Consider the following 16,569-nt stretch of genomic DNA (forward strand, 5'->3'; position numbering starts at 1 on the left):
GGCCTTTCAGAAAGTAATTGACTTTAATTATGCCCTAAACTGACCCTTTGAGTAGAACTGAAGAATAACTGAAGAGAGAAAAATGATTCAGAATGGTCCTGTTGGGTCCAATTATCAGTAGATAAAGGGAGTGAGGATGAGGCCTGGATAAACCTGAGCTGCCCAGCATGAACCGCACTGTCTGCTCATTACGTGTTCCCTGCAGCCTGTCTGGGCTTTTGGGAAACTCGTCTGCCCATTATTCATGCCCATTTATCTTCCCTGATAGAGGTGGCAGGAATAGGCTCCGAGTTGTGAAAACATAGTGGGAATTCCAGGCCCACAAGATCAAGTGTCAACAATAGCTGCTATTCCTCTACCAGTGCCAAAATCTACACTTCGGGTTTGGGATAGTAGGTGTTGTTTGAGTAGCCCTGACCCCAGGGCCAGAGGGCAAGGGGGTAGTTGTCAAAGTTCTCTGCCTCTGATCTTATTATAAAGTGTGATCTGCCTATAGAGAATAAGGAAGAGGTTACCATGGACCTCAAGGGACCCAGTGGACAAAACCACATGTAGGAACCGAACCACCTCCTTGGCTGAGTCCTATTGCATAGAGCTGTAATTAGGGCCTGGAGAAGATGATATATAGGCCTCCTGGTGAGCCAGTTGTCCCTGGCCAGTTGACCTGGGCACAGAATTTTATGGGGAGCACAGATTAGTATCCATAAGGTGCACCTGTCTAAAATTTCAGAACGTTGATGTTTTCTTCACTTCCTATCTACTGGGGCTCCATGCACCCAGCTGGGTTTGTTTTGCAAAGAGCAATCTGTTATTTTCTCTTAAAACTTCTGGGACCTGTTGGCAAGCTTGTCATATGCTCTCTTCATCCCTCTATTCAAAGAAGCCTCAAGAGTTGACTCAGATACCTTGAGCTCTTTGTTGTGAGCATCAGAAGATCCAGAGAGATCTACTCTCCCTGTTCTTCTTTCAAAACCCACCTTCCTTTTGAACTCAAATAAGGCGGGGGCTGTGTACATCCACTTGTATAACTCTCAGAGGTGTCCAGGGTGATGTCTTTTTTGTTTTATAACACTGGGAACACTGACACCCTTCTTTTTGGTCTCCAATTGGGTGGGCTATTGCTTGCTACTTGCACTCCTTAGTTAAGAAAAATCCCTCTACAGCGAACTCTCGGGAGAATGTCTTAAACCTCTGGTAAAATCCCTGGAAAGTTTGGAATAGGTGAGCAGATGCAAGGACTGTACAGAAACATCCTGTCTTCATAGAGTCCTTTTCAATCACATCTTCCTTTACATTCACTGGAAATGTTTATAATTTAGGATGAGCAATAAATGGAGCATAATGCATCTCTCTGCTTGTGAGAATGAATTTCGTGCCTACTGAGGATTCTTCACCCAATAAAATCTCCAATGAGATGAGGGTGAAAAGACTCATAAATGTGTTCTGTGTCCTGCGGGGAGAGGGATGTACATTGTCATTTTTATGCCATGCATAAAAAGCTCCAAGATCCCCAAGTTACAGGAGATATTAGTTTTGCAGAGGCCAATATAGGGAATATTAAATTACTTTGTTTATATTTCCTAAAATAAAAATTTTACTACAGATTTCAAATATGTACAAAAGCAGAGAGACTAGTATAGTGGCCCCCTACCCATGTACTAATCACCCAGCTTCAACAATTATAGATGAGTGGCCAGTTCCGATTTTTATAATTTGATGTATGAATATTTCAGTATGTATCTATACAAATGTTTTTTGTACAATTGTACAAAATGGACAATGTACAAATGTACAAATCAGGTACGAATACCTGATTTTAAAAAGTTATACCCATAATACAATTTTTTACACCTAAGATGTTAATAATTCTTTAATAACATCAAACATGGAGTCAGTGTTCACATTTTCCCAATTGTCATATGGATGCTCTTAAAATTTTTACATGGTTTGTTTGAACCTGGGGCCAAAACAGACCTACTCATTGTAATTGATGGGTATAACTCTTATGTTTCCTTTAATTTACCTTCTCCCTCTGTATTTTTTCTTTTTGGCAGTTTTTTTTTTCTTCACTGTTGTTGTTTTTGAACAATATAGACCTTTGGTCCTGGAGAGTTTCCAACAATCTGAATTTTGTGAATTTTGCCCCACGGAGACATTTCCCGTACTCATCTGTCCTCTACATTTTCTCGATATCCATAAGCCAGTCCAGATGCTTGATCAGATCCAGGTTTAAGATTTCGTGGCAAGACTGCTTTAGAGGTGGTGCTGCCTGAGGTTCATAAGGCCTTATTGTGTGATGTTCACAGCCATCGATGATCACGTCATAATCTGTCACCTCACAGAAGGTTACACATGGGGATAGTCTAGCCGTATCACACCTTCTTCATTTGTCAGCTGAAATATGTTCATAAAAAGAAACTTTCCCTCATCAATTTTGTGGTTCCACTGAGAAAGCATGCATACAGGAAAGGCATTACACAGGCTTTGGTTTTTCTCCTTTATTTGCAAGGATTTTTAAATTAAATGTTTAATTTTAAGATAATTGTAGATTCACATGAAGTGTTAGAAAGTAAATACAGAAAGGTTCTGTGCACCTTTACCCTGCTTACCCCTCATGGTACCATATTACAAAGCCATAGCACAATAACCAGCCAGAAAGCTGACATTAGCACAGCCAAGATTCCAAACATGTCCATCACCACAAGGCTCCCTCCTGCTGCCCTTTCATAGCCACGCTTCCCTGACTTCTGCCTGCCAGTCTCTAATCCCCGGTAACCACCAATCTGTTCTCCATTTCTATAATTTTGTCATTTTATGAATGTGTAACAAAAGGAATTATATAGTATATGACCTTTAGGGATTGGCTTTTCTCACTTAGCACCATTACCTGGAGATTCATCTAAGTTACCACATTTGTCAATAGTTCATTTCTTTTTATTGGTAGGTAGAATTTCATGGTATGGATGCGCCATCATGTGCCAATAATCTGTTCACCCATTGAAGATCATCTGATTATAGGTTTTTAATGTGCTTACTTGCCTTTTATTACATTACTTAGTAAAGTATCTATTCAAATCCATTGCCCATTAAAAAAATTAGAGTTTGGCTGGGCACGGTGGCTCGCACCTGTAATCCCAGAACTATGGGAGGCCTGAGCACAGGAGTGCTGGATCAGTGTGGATCACCTGGGCACAGGAGTTTGAGACCAGCCTAGGCAACATGGCAAAACTCTGTTTCTACTAAAAGCACAAAAATTAGCCAGGCATGGTGGCATGTACCTGTAGTCCCAGCTACTTGGGAGGCTGAAGGGGAAGAATTGCTTGAACCCGGGAGGCAGAGGTTTCAGTGAAATGAGATGGCACCACTGCACTCCAGCCTAGGTGATGGAGCAAGACCTCATCTCAAAAAAAAAAAAAAAAAAAAAAAAAAATCAGGTTTTTTTTTATTGAATTGTAAAAGTTCTTCATATATTCTTAAGACAAGCTCCTTATCAAATGAACATTTAAAGAATATTTTCTCCTGAACTGGGTCTTTCCTTTTAATTTTCTTCATGGTGTTGAAGGTGGAAAAACTCAATCTGTTTCTCCTTTGCTGTCATTCCACACAATAATCAACACAGAGGACTTCTGTGACCAAACGTGTGGGAATTTCTCCCCACCAATGAGCAAGCAATCAAGCCTGCAGTGGACAGGACCTGGGCCTCCTCCCATTCAACGCTGTTTACCTAGAGACAGTTTAGATCTCACGGGTTAAGAGCTCAGTCACTGAGCCTGTGAGGGGGACCACTGCACCCTTCAGTCACCAGTTGCAAGTTCAGGCCTTCAGAACTTCTGAACGACTAGTTATATAAATCAAGACTCCAACAGCCCCCTTTTTGGGTTCAATTAATTTGCTAGAGTGCATCACAGAACTCAGGGAAACACTTACATTTATCAGTTTATTATAAAGGATATTACAAAGAACACAAAGGAAGAGATGCATGGGGCAAGGTAGTGGGGAAGAGGCATGGAGCTTCCACTTTCTCCCTGGGCACACCGCCCTCCAGCAACCTCCACATGTTCTGCTATCCAGAAGCTCTCCAAACCTTGTTCTTTTGGGTTTGAATGGAAGTCTCATTACATAGACATGATTAATTAAATCATTGGCTATTGGTGATGAACTTAACCCTCAGCGTCTCTTCTCTTCCCAGCTGTTGTGGGGTGTGGTTTAAAGTCCTGACCCTGAAATCCTGCCTTGGTCTTTCTGATAACTGTTCCCATTCTGAAGCTACCTAGGGTCCCCCAGCTACCAGTCAACTCATTAGCATACAAAAGACATCATTTTGGAGATTCTAATCTTCAAAAAGAGTTGTATGTCAGAAAACCGGGTTGAAGACCAATATCATAGGTATCTTTCAAAAAGCATATTTTTAAAACGTATACATTTTGTTTCCTATCAAAAAAAAACTTTCCAACTCCAAAGTTGCAAAGATTTTTTCCCTATGTTTTCTTCCAGAAGTTTACAGTTTTAGTTTTTAAATTAATGTCTATGATGTATTGAGTTATCTTTATCTTTTATATGATGTAAGGGAAAGATTAACATAAATTGTTTTTCTATATGGATATATAGTTCTTCTGGCACCAATTGTTGTTAAGACTGTCTTTCCTCCATTGAATAACCTTAGCATCCTGGTTGAACATCATTGGATCATTCATATGTGGATCTATTTCTGGATAGTTTATTCTGTTCCACAGATTTATTGTTTTTTCTTTTATACAAATACTACCTTTCTTGATTAATACAGCTTTGTATCAACACATATTATATATGTCTTCAAATCAGATGTCAATCCTCTAAATGTTTCTTTTTTAAAAAAATTATTATGAATATTTCAGGTATTTGACATTTGGCATTTTCGTATCAATTTTAGAATCTGATTATCAATTTCTGCAAATTCCTGATGCTAGAATTGGACTGACTGAGTTTTGGACAAATCTGGGGAGAAACGGCATGTTAACCATAATTGAGTCTTCCAAACCAGGAACATGGGCTATCTTTCTATTCGTCTAGGATACTTGCTTTGTCATTATTTTCAAGGATCCAGGAAAAAAAAAAAGTTAAGATAAAATATAAAATGAGGTCACACTGCTACTTTTAACTCAAATTCAAGACTATATGATTTTAGTTTATTGAATTTAGTCAAATTCAAGACTGTATGACTTTACCTTATTGATCTTATATCTGTATTTTTTTCCAAAGATAAAAATGCAAATTTCCAACAAAAACTACATGATTAATCATTTGCTTAATTCTACATTACATATATGATACTCTCATAACAATACCATTGCTAATACCAAAAGTATGACAGAAAACAGTTTAATATTCTTTTTTAAAGTTCTTTTTATCAGAAAGTAGATTCCACCAGGAATATGCAATCAAATTATTGTGTTCAAAAGCATTTAGAATATTTCCTCTGTGTGTGATTATGCCAGGACTCATCAAATAGTTTCTTGTAAAGAGTCAGACAGTTGATATGTTAGGCCTTGTAAACCACAAATAGTCTCTATTTCTTCTCCTCTTCCTCCTTTTCCACAAAGCCTTTAAAAAATATAAAACTTCTTAGCTCATGTGCAGTATAAAAAGAGACCTGGGATGGATTTAGCCTGCAGGTCACAGTTTACCACCCCTGGATTATACCAATCATTGAATTTACAATTAAGAACATTGATTTTGCTTTCAATCTTCTACCTTCCTTATACCTATTTATATTATATTATATTATCATTATGCAAATATTCACCCCCTTCCCCTACCCTGCCTTCACGGAAGAATGGTACTCCCCACCCTGCTAATGTTGAGCCAGGCCTGACAACTTGATTTTGCCAGTGGAATTCATGCAGAGGTGACTGCATTCATTCTAAACCCAGTCCTTAGTAAGTGTGTCATGCTTCTATTAATCCCTCCAGGAGCTTCCTCTGCCATGAGGAAGACTATGTTTCTGTAATTGCCCAATGAGTTCTTCCTGCCCAGTGCACAGACAAAACTAGTCCACTGAGACCATGATGTTGCAGTAAAGAAAGTGTGTAATTAACATGAGGTTGACCACATGGGAGAACTGAAGTTACTACTTAAATCAGTCATTCTGAAGGCTCAGAGGTTAGAGTTTTCCAAAGATAGTTTATTGGGCAGGGGCTGGGGAATGGGTGCTGCTGACTGATTGGGGGTGAAATCACAGGGGTGTGGGAAACAGTCCTCATGTGCTGTGTCTGCCTCTGGGTAGGGGCCATAGGACTGGTTGAGTGATGAGTCACAAGTCCAGGTGGGGTCAGTCTGTCGCCGGAATGCAAAAGACTAAAAAATATATCAAGAGACCAATTTTAGGTTCTATAATAGTGGCGTTGTAGGAGCAACTGGGGAAGTTACAAATCTGGTGCCCTCTGGCCACATGACTCCTGAGCAGTAAGGAATTATAGAAACTACAAATACATTCTAGCAGAATTCAGGCTTCTCCCACAATCTTGTGGCCTTCTGTTAGTCTTACAAAGGTGGTTTCAGCCCCTAAACAAGGCGGGGATCAGTTTTAGGGAAAGATATTTTTATCTTTCCCACAAAGTTAAACTATAAACTAAATTCTTCCTGTGGTTAGCTTGGCCTCTGCAGGAATGAGTGAAGACAACCAATCTGTGAGGCTGGAAGCAAGATGGAGTCAGCCATGCTAGACTTCTCTCACTGTCATCATCTTTGCAAAGGCAGTTTCATTTCTGGTAGCCCTGTCTTTCAGCTGGGTCCCTAAGTGAGATACCTGAGCAGAGCTCCACCCATTGCCTTGAAGACCCACTGCCTAAAGCAAAGCTTCCCCTGCTGACCCCAGACTCACATCTCAAAGAAAGAAGACAAACCCAGTGTGACCCACAAGCCTGGGAACTTGGGAGTAAGTGGCTATTCTTTTAAGCACTGAGTTTAGGGTAGTTTGTCACATAGCATTATTGTAGATATAGTTGGCAGATACAGTAACCATTCTTATCTTTCCTTTTTTAATATAAGGCAATCACACATGCATTATCTATGTGTGTGTATATATATACACAAACATTGATATAGATCTATATATTAAAAAGGGGTGATGAATACATACATATCACCCCTTTTTGGTTTCTGTATTTTTCTGTTTTAGTACATGACAGCATACTAGCACATGACTTTCCTTTTTAAGAATCTCTTGACAATATCCTGGAGGTCACTGCATATAGTGTATGAAGAGATCCCTCCTTCCTTTTCACAGCTGCATGGTACTCAATTGTGTTGTGCACTGTACTCTGTTCAACTGACTCCCTACTGGTGAGCAACTGGGTTTTTGCTATTTCTAATAGTGCTACAGTGAATAGCCTTTTAACATGGCTTTTCACGTTTGTTTGTTTTTTTCTTTCCCAGTACATCTTTGGGCTAGGTCTTTAGAAGTGGGATGGCTGAGTCAAAGGATAACTACATACATGGTTTTACTATATATTGTCAAATTTTCCTTTCCTGGGCTATACCATGTTGCACTTACACTGCCAATTTATCATAGGGCCCATTTCTCATAGAATCACCAACCAAATATGTCATCAAACTTTTAGATTTTTTTTTGTCTGATGACACAAAACTCAGTACACTTTTAATCTGCATTTCCAAGTTATGAGTTTAACCTTTCAAAATATTTTAAAGAGATATTTGTGTTTATGTTTCTATGGAATGTGTGTTCATCTAGTCTGTTATAAAGTAATTGGTTCCCCACCCCAACATTTTAAAAAGTCCTTTATGTAGTAAGTAGATCAACTCATTTCCTGAAATATACATTGCAAATATTTTATCCTGTTTTGCCATTTGACTATGTGCTTATTTTTTCTATTGCTACCAGAAAGGGGTCCTGATCCAGATCCCAAGAGAGGGTTCTTGGATCTCAAGCAAGAAAGAATTTGAGGCAAATCTACAGAGTAAAGTGAAAGCACGTTGATTAAGGAAGTAAAGGAATAAAGAATGGCTACTCCATAGGCAGAGCAGCAGCTTAGGCTGCTGGACTAAGGATACTTACAGTTATTTTTTGATTATATCCTAAAAAGGGGTGGATTATTCATGAGTTTTCCAGGAAAGGGGTGGGCAGTTCCTGGAACTGAGGGTTCCTTCCCATTTTGGACAATATACGGTAGCTTCGTGATACTGCCATGGCATTTGTAAACTGTCATGGCACTGGTGGGAGTATCCTTTAGACTGCTAATGCATTATAATTAGTGTGTAATTAGCAGCGAGGATGCCCAGAGCTCCCTTTTATTGTCATCTTGGTTTTGGTAGAATTTGGCTGACTTCTTTACTTCAACCTGTTTTATCAGCAAGATTTTATGACCTGTATCTTGTGCTGACCTCCTATCTCATCCTGTGACTAAGAATGCCTGGCCTCCTGGGAATGCAGCCCCGTAGGTCTCAGCCTTATTTGACCCAGCCCCTGCTCAAGATGGAGTCACCGGTTCAAATGCCTCTGACACGATCCTACTAAGATCTTAGATATTTTATTTAAATTTACTAAACATTTCTCTTATGTTTTAAAATTTTATATTAGCTAGGAAAACATTTCTTTACTCCTAGATAATAGAAAAATTCACCCAAGTGTTAAAAATTATTTTGTTGCTTTTTTTTACATTTAAATATATGATATATTTAGAACTTTTTGGTATTGAATGTAATCAATAGATCCAATTTTATCTTTTACCATATAGGTATGTGGTTTTTCCAATACTACTTTTTAATAATTCTGTTTTTCTCCACTAATTTGAGATGTTGCATTTATTGTATATTAAATTTCCACTTATATTTGGCTATATTTCTGAAGTTTTGATTCTGTGATTGGATTTTTTAATTTCCATAAAGATAAGACATATTGCAATAAATGTGAATCTTTACCACAATAAAGTTGATTATGGTAAGGGTTGAAACAGTAGTTTTTCCTCTGCTCTTCTAAGGTTTTAGCTGGGATCCCCTGTAAAAAAAAAAAAAAAAAAAGAAAAAGAAAAAAGAAAGACAAAACAAACAGAAGTTTATTAACATGCATTCTTTATGTATGCACAGGAGATACTCAGGAAAAAAGGGGAAATATAAAATAAATGACTTTGAATTTAGGCTTAAGTACCATTTTCATCTAAAACAAAGAAAGAAGACTGTGGGGGAGGCCAGTCCTGGGGAGGTGACCAGGGAAAGCATGATAGAAAAGGGTGAGGTTTGTTATGCAGATTTAAATTGGTGCCTTCTCCATGGAAGAGTCTTTTGCAATTTAGCCATCCTTTCCTTCCTGGTACTGAAAGGAAAGCATCCTTACAGAAGGAGATTTTCATTATAGAAGTAAGTCTTCCTTGCAAAAGAGTAACTTCTACTCTGTTTCTCTGGTGTCTGCTGTTTCTCAAAAATAATTGGCTCAAAACAATGCATATGCTAAAGAGGCATATTTTGAGGTGGCATATTTTGATCTCTTAAGTTATCCATAAGTGGAAAAACATATTAGACATGCTTAACACATGAGAGAGGCTTAAAGATGCCATTCAGAGTGTAGAGTGAATAATGCTGCAATGATTGTTTAATTACCAAAGAATTGCTCAACAGTTAACATTGCTGGTACAAAGAGAGTTTAGAGATTGGAGGAAGAGCCCTTTGAATGGTGTCTATTGCTCATTGAACAGGAGGATGTTAGGCTATTGTGGTGTACCAACCTTAAACAACAAGATTCAGAAATTATGATGAAGTATAGAGTTTATTTGAGCTTGAAGATGGCCACCTGGGAGCATAGATTCAAGTTGCCTTGAATATACACTCTCATTAGTAGCAGTTACAAGTGAGTTTTTAGGGAAAAAAAGAGATAGTTTCTAGAGCTTACACTAAAATAATATAAGTTATTAATTGGCTATTCATTGTTCTTTGCATCATAAATTACAGGAACATGAAGATAATGGGCTGGGCAGCTACTCAGGAGCAAAAATGTCTTAAAACAATTGCTCCTGGGCATGGATGCAGGAGAAGGACTGAAGTCCCAAGCTCATGGCTCTCTGGGTCTGATAAATTTTGCTGACCTCACACAGCTCAGTCTGCTATGAGCTGCTTTCCTTCCTCAGGTGGCTGCTATCTTTCGAGATCCTCTATACAATACCCAATAGGGGTGCCTTGGGATGCACTGAGGTGTGAAAGCCTTCGGATTTTTGTTCTTGCTCATGAAACCAAAATATTACCTGCCCACAACATCCTCTGAATACCTCTCACAGCCATTCTCAGAGAAGAGATTCAAATGCTACCATTTCACAAGTCTGCAATAATGACAGCTAATGCATTCTATATTCTGGAGAAATGACCCAACCATTTTAGAATAATTAATCTTGGGACAAAGGAAGCTTATGGGAGAAGTGAACTAGCCAAATATTTAAAAAACAGAGGGTGGTTTTACATATCTTGTCATTTCCAGTGGTTAATAATTTATTACCAACTCAACCACAGCTTTGCAGAAATGAACTTTTTAGGATTACTGTATAATTTTTTAGCATTGACAATGCTGCTCACTTACTCTAAATGTATATTCTAGGAATTCTCTTACTTTTTCTCTTTTTTCCACCAGAAAAGAAGACAATGAAACACAAAATGAGATTTAAAGAGTTTACTTGAGACTGAGAAATAAAAATCCTAAGTCCCTCAGTGGACTAAACAGATTCCCCTGTTGGCCAGGAGGATCCCAGATAAACCTTAAAAACTGAGTTCCTGACCATGATGTGTTGGAGGTCACACACACCTCAGCAAGTCCTTTCCTCATTAACCTTTAACCAGAACTCTTTCCTAAGGAGTAAACAGAAACCAGCTCTAGAAAGCAAGAAACAGACAATTTATTTTTTAATCACCTTTAGCCAGTCATCTGAGGCCACAACTGGATTCACTTGACATAGACACATTTGACCCAACAGCTTAGCAGTTTCACGATGCTTCTCCTCCTAAAAACTGACTGTCTCTGGACTAGTTTTGGCCAACTTGTGGAGGATGCTCAGTGAGAGTTTTTGTATCCTTCTCTGTGTCACCTTTTGGATATCTGAGGGCCCAGATATCCACCCTCAGATCATGCCAACGTCACCATTTTTTTAACATGTGACCCATGAAGAAGGATGAAACTCAATTGCAAATGTGCTTGTTTCTCCTTTCACAGACATTCATGATGTCTCCTATAGCTTGTTAAATACATACACTTAGCCAACCTGTTCAGCCTAAATTCCTGTTCCCTCCACACCTCCCTCAATGTGCTTGCTTTGGGCTTCAGTTGGAGGCTACATTTCCCAGCCCATGGAATGACCAGCCTGCAGGCTGCAGCCCTTCATGATAAATAAAGATCTCCTTTCCAAAGTTGTGAGCCTTGTGAGTCTTTAGTTCACGTGCTAAAATAAGGACAACTGTCCAGGAGGCTCAGGTCCAAGTTACCTCGGATATGAGCTGTATTTGGCCTTTGTTATGGCAGGCTTTTAAAGGAAAAAAAAGAGAGAGAGAGAGAGAGAGAGAGAGAGAGAGAGAGAGAGAGAGAGAGAGACAGAGAGTGTGGTGATGCAAGGTTCTGTGAGGAATTCTTATTGGTTTACAGAAATAAAACTGATCACTGACCAGCTATACATTCTTTACACAATGGAGTGTGGAATATAGCATCTGGTGAAGCATGATTAGGTTAATTAATAGTTATCTGTGACAATAGAAAGCTGTTTCAATAGGTGAATACGTAGCTTAAAGGCAGAAGTAGGATGTGATTGCTGTCTCATTTCATGTCTCTCTAGGCCTCATCATTTGAAAGGGCTCGCATTCCTCAGATAAAACTTCTTTTCTTTCCTCACTTGAATGTGGGAGACAAATAACTTACTTCTTTACACTACTCTAGTTCCCTCTGATGTCTTCCTCATACATTTTCCTGACAGTATAATTTTATGTGTAGTTATCCTTTTAGTTATTTTTATAACTATAGGTAATATACATGCATCTCTGTTTCTTATTCTGTTAATAGTTTAGAGAGTATGAATTTCTAGATTTGAAATTCCATACTCTCTATCAGAGTTTATCTGTCTCAGATAGTTCCCCTAACTATGTAATTGGGCAAATTTGGATAAGGAAAGATATGGGTTTTATAAGATGTGGGTAACATTTAGGAAAATCAAAGGGATCGTGGCAGATCCACTGCAAGCCCAAAGAGAGAGCAGATGAACAGGGAGGGCTTCCTTCTTTGACCTGTGGTCTTGAGGAAAGAGACGCAGCCAATCTGCAACTCTCTGGCAGGAACACAATGAGGGGATACATACTTTGACTTCATTCTCTTTCTCCTCTCAGTCTTCTGCTGGTATCTCTCATCCTCACAACCCAACTAAAGGTTGGAGGGTAAGGTAGTGCATAGCTGCTGGTCTACCGGGGCACAAAGCAGGATGGCAAGAACAGGGAAGGCTGGAAATAGCCAAGCTCAAATAATTTTTCTTCACAACATCTAAGACATCATGTCTCTGCCTTCTCATGCCTACTAGTGGCAGTGAAATATTTCAGTACCAGTCTGAAGATTCCGGTTCACTTCTGGAAGTGAATAAACTTCTCTTGACACTTGGTTCTTTGAAATTTCCTGGGAATAAGTTTATATCTAGTTCCTGGGAATAAGCATGAATATTTGTATTCATGCTACCAAGAAATCAGTGGACATTTTAAATCTAAAACCTCAGATACACTTCAGTTCTACGAAACAGTCTTGATAGCCTCCCTCATTTTTTTCCACTTTTCTTTTTCTAGAACATTTATTAGATGGCGACTGCCTTCTCAATAAATTGATTGCCAATGCTCCTCAAATTTTATTTTCCTTTTTTATTGCTTTGTGTTTTGCTCTATACTTTGAAAGACTTGATGAATTCTACGACTTTTTAACTGCATTTTTATTTTGGCCATCATATTTTAAATTTTCAGTGATTTGTTCTTATTTACATATTGTTTCTTTTATATAGCAACTTGGCTTTGTTTTATTTCTATGGATGTGACAGTTTCTTGAATTTCACTGGAAAAATTATTTAAAGTCTATAAGAGATTATCTCCTTTTAACTTTCTCTTTTCTCTTCAGAGCCACACAGTATATGTTCATGACAGACAGAGAACCTGGGTTTTCATCCCGGCTCTGGCATTCACTCGTTTTTTGACCTAGAGCAAGCCATCTAGCCTTTGTGCTTTGGTTTCCTCCTTTGTGAAAACCACCCCAGAGGCCGGGCGCGGTGGCTTACGCCTGTAATCCCAGAACTTTGGGCGGCTGAGGTGGGAAGATCACGAGGTCAGGAGATCGAGACCATCCTGGTTAACACGGTGAAACCCCTTCTCTACTAAAAATACAAAAAATTAGACAGGCGTGGTGGCGGGCACCTGTATTCCCAGCTACTTGGGAGGCTGAGGCAGGAGAATGGTGTGAACCCAGGAAGCGGAGCTTGTGGTGAGCCAAGATCATGCCACTGCACTCCAGCCTGGGCAACAGAGCGAGACTCCGTCTCGAAAAAAAAGAAAAGAGAAAAGAAAACCACCCCATAGAGTGGATGTGAGGATTACATCAGTTAATATTTGCAAAATCTTTAGAAAAGTGCTGGCACAAAGTGCTCAGCGAGTGCTAACTAGAACCTTTACTCGTCTCTCTTCTGTGCTCTGTTTACCACAGTAGCTGGTGATTCTTCATTGTTTCAAAGTATTTATAAATTAGGGATTTACGAATAAAGGAGTTTCTGTTTTATTTCTGGCCATTCTCTCACAAGGCTGACTGTGAGCTCTGGATGGATGGGTGGATCTGGTTCGCTGGTGGAATTTTCCTCAAGGCTGGGGGTAGACAGGCCTGCAGGCTGCTCTGCTCTTATCCCACAAGCCCATGGAAGAGGGCATGTAAGGATTCTACTCACAGGGCCCCGCCACCGCTGAGAAGCAGATCATTCACTGTCTTGCTGCAAAGTCCCTCTCTCCGTGTGTGTGTGTTAAGCAGGGCCGCATTCCTAGCCATCCACCAGGCAGTTTTCAGGTAAACATTTCTGCGTGTGCCTCTTACATTGCAAGTGTCTGTACCTGCTGATTCAGGAATGGGATTCTTCTCTTATTCCCCCAAAAGAGAGCTCCTACCTTTCCAGAGCCTTGTCCTGGGTTGGCTCAGAACAGCATCCACACTTGAGATGCCAGAAATCCTTAATAATTCTCCCTCCTCTGATATTTTTCCATTCTACTCTGATCTTCTTGGAAATTCATTCCCTTTTCTGTCTCTTTACTCCTGTTTTTTTAGAGAAAGAGAAAATGTCTTAGCTCATTTGGAAATGCATAATAAATAAATAAATAATAACAGTAATAATAAATAATAAATTATTGTGGCTTACTCAACAGATATGCATTTCTCTCAGTTCTGGAGGCAGGAAGCCTGAAAGCAGGGAGCCAGCACATCCAGGTTCTGGTGAGGGCCTCTTCCAGGCCGCAGACTGCTGAGCTACCATTGGATCCTTATATAATAGAAAGAAGGCAAGAGAGTGCTCTGGGGTCCCTTTGATAACGGCACCAATCCATTCACGAAGGCTCCATCCTCCTGATCTCATTAACTTCCAAAGGCCGTACCTCCTACTGCCATCACATGAGGGTTTGGGATTTCGACATATGAATTTTAGAAAGGCAGATTCAGGCCACTGCAGGAAATAAATACGTTCTGGCTCTGTCAGCTGAACCAGACACTAAATTCAACTGAAAATTTTTACTTCTTAGATAGATGATATTCCATTCTGAAGGGATATTTTGAGTTTTGCTATCTAGGAACGCTTGACTAGCTGCTGGTTTACACATCCTTCTCGCAAGTCTCCAGACACCTCGTGCACGCCTACGCTGTAGATGTGGTCTCACTGCACACCCATGCCTGCTTGTCCACCTCCGCCATTGTGGTAGAATGGGCAGGAGCATCCTCCCAGCATTCACGGTCACTCGCACAGCACCTGATGCATGCTCAGCATCTTCCCATGCCTTCGCCTGTTCCCACCTCACTACACAACAAGAGGATTTGACACAGATCACAAATTTATACTGGACCAAGACAGTGGAGTTCTAAAACATTTGGGCCAAAGGAAATGTTGAGTAGAGTTGGGATATAACACCAGTTAAAGGAGCAAGCAGTGGGGAAGAGATGACATTCAGGCCCTCAGAGCCTTTACAGTCATGAAAGCTGGGCAACAAATGTGGCATTTGGCCTCTGGGAGGCTACAGGAAGAGTGAAGCACTTTAGAAACACCTATTTTGTATATAATGTGTTCTTGAAAGCATGCATAAAAGACATTTCAGAACAAATAATACTGTAGTTTTAGCTGTGGTGGCAGCTGGGTGGATGTGCTCTGTTGCCAGAGACTGAAAACTAGTATAAAATATCTGAACACATTGTGCCTTTTAGGCACAATATTTAACACATTTCATTGAATCTAGTTTTTTTCCTTTATAATGCAACCATTTGAAAGTCTATTTGAGATGGAGACTTACACATGCAGCTCATTGATCAATTCCATCTCGGCCTTAATTATATTACAGTGATGGGACCAACATCTTTGTTACTAGTATCAGCAGCTTCATTTTTCTCTTCTAATTTATTTTTTGAAGCATAAAATAACAAACACATAAATAGTGGTACAAACATTGGCTTACGGAGCTGGACCTTTCGGAGGCAGGCATTGCTGCACCTGAGAAAGCTTCTAACACTTGTCAAGATGTACAAAAGTCCAAATTCAGACTGTGAAACATTTAATTCTACCAATATATAATTAATGCAAGTCAAACACATGAAAGTGAAAGAAGACTATAATCACAACATTTGCATTTTTTCCAGAAGAAGAAGCAACTCAATTTATGACAATAAACAATCCAGGTATCAGAGTCTTGTACATTAGAAAGTGGGACTCCCCACCCCCCACAACACACACACACACACACACACACACACACACAGGTGTAGTTTAGAAGATGGACATCGGTTGTAAATGTTCTTACTAAGATTTTCACTTGCCTGGGTAAGCTAACATACAGAAGGAAATCTTTGCTGATACGTAATATGTATTCTTACCCTAAATAAATTATTATTATTTGTATATTTTTTAAATGCAGGGATTACCCATGGATGAAAGAAGTTTAAAGTTGAGATTTGTTCTACAAAATGGCATTCCTTCTGTTTGAGTTTTGGTAAGAACCTCACCAATATAGATATCAACTATTTCCATAATCCGTAGCAAGCTGCAAAACCACCTTTTTAGTTCAGATAGTACTTGCTGCTTTAAAAAAGAAATCCCCAGCCGGGTGCGGTGGCTCAAGCCTGCAATCCCAGCACTTTGGGAGGCCGAGACGGGTGGATCACGAGGTCAGGAGATTAAGAGCATCTTGGCTAACACAGTGAAACCCCGTCTCTACTAAAAAATACAAAAAACTAGCCGGGCGAGGTGGCGGGCGTCTGTAGTCCCAGCTACTCGGGAGGCTGAGGCAGGAGAATGGCGTAAACCCAGGAGGCGGAGCTTGCAGTGAGCTGAGATCCGGCCACTGCAC

At 39.7% G+C, this 16,569-nt stretch overlaps 1 long non-coding RNA gene across 2 annotated transcripts in view; it reads left to right on the plus strand.

Annotated features, from left to right (window-relative positions):
• Positions 1-16,569, plus strand: part of LOC103234414 (uncharacterized) — a 47,862-nt gene that overhangs the window by 10,692 nt on the left and 20,601 nt on the right. The window contains exon 2 of one of the 2 annotated variants that reach the window (XR_497602.3): positions 16,138-16,212. The exons of the other annotated variant lie outside the window; for it this stretch is intronic. This is a non-coding gene — a long non-coding RNA (uncharacterized lncRNA). The remainder of the gene's footprint in view (positions 1-16,137; positions 16,213-16,569) is intronic. 2 annotated transcript variants of the gene reach the window in all.

The sequence above is a fragment of the Chlorocebus sabaeus genome, chromosome 6 (assembly GCF_047675955.1).
Source record: "Chlorocebus sabaeus isolate Y175 chromosome 6, mChlSab1.0.hap1, whole genome shotgun sequence".
NCBI classification, from domain to species: Eukaryota; Metazoa; Chordata; class Mammalia; order Primates; family Cercopithecidae; genus Chlorocebus; species Chlorocebus sabaeus.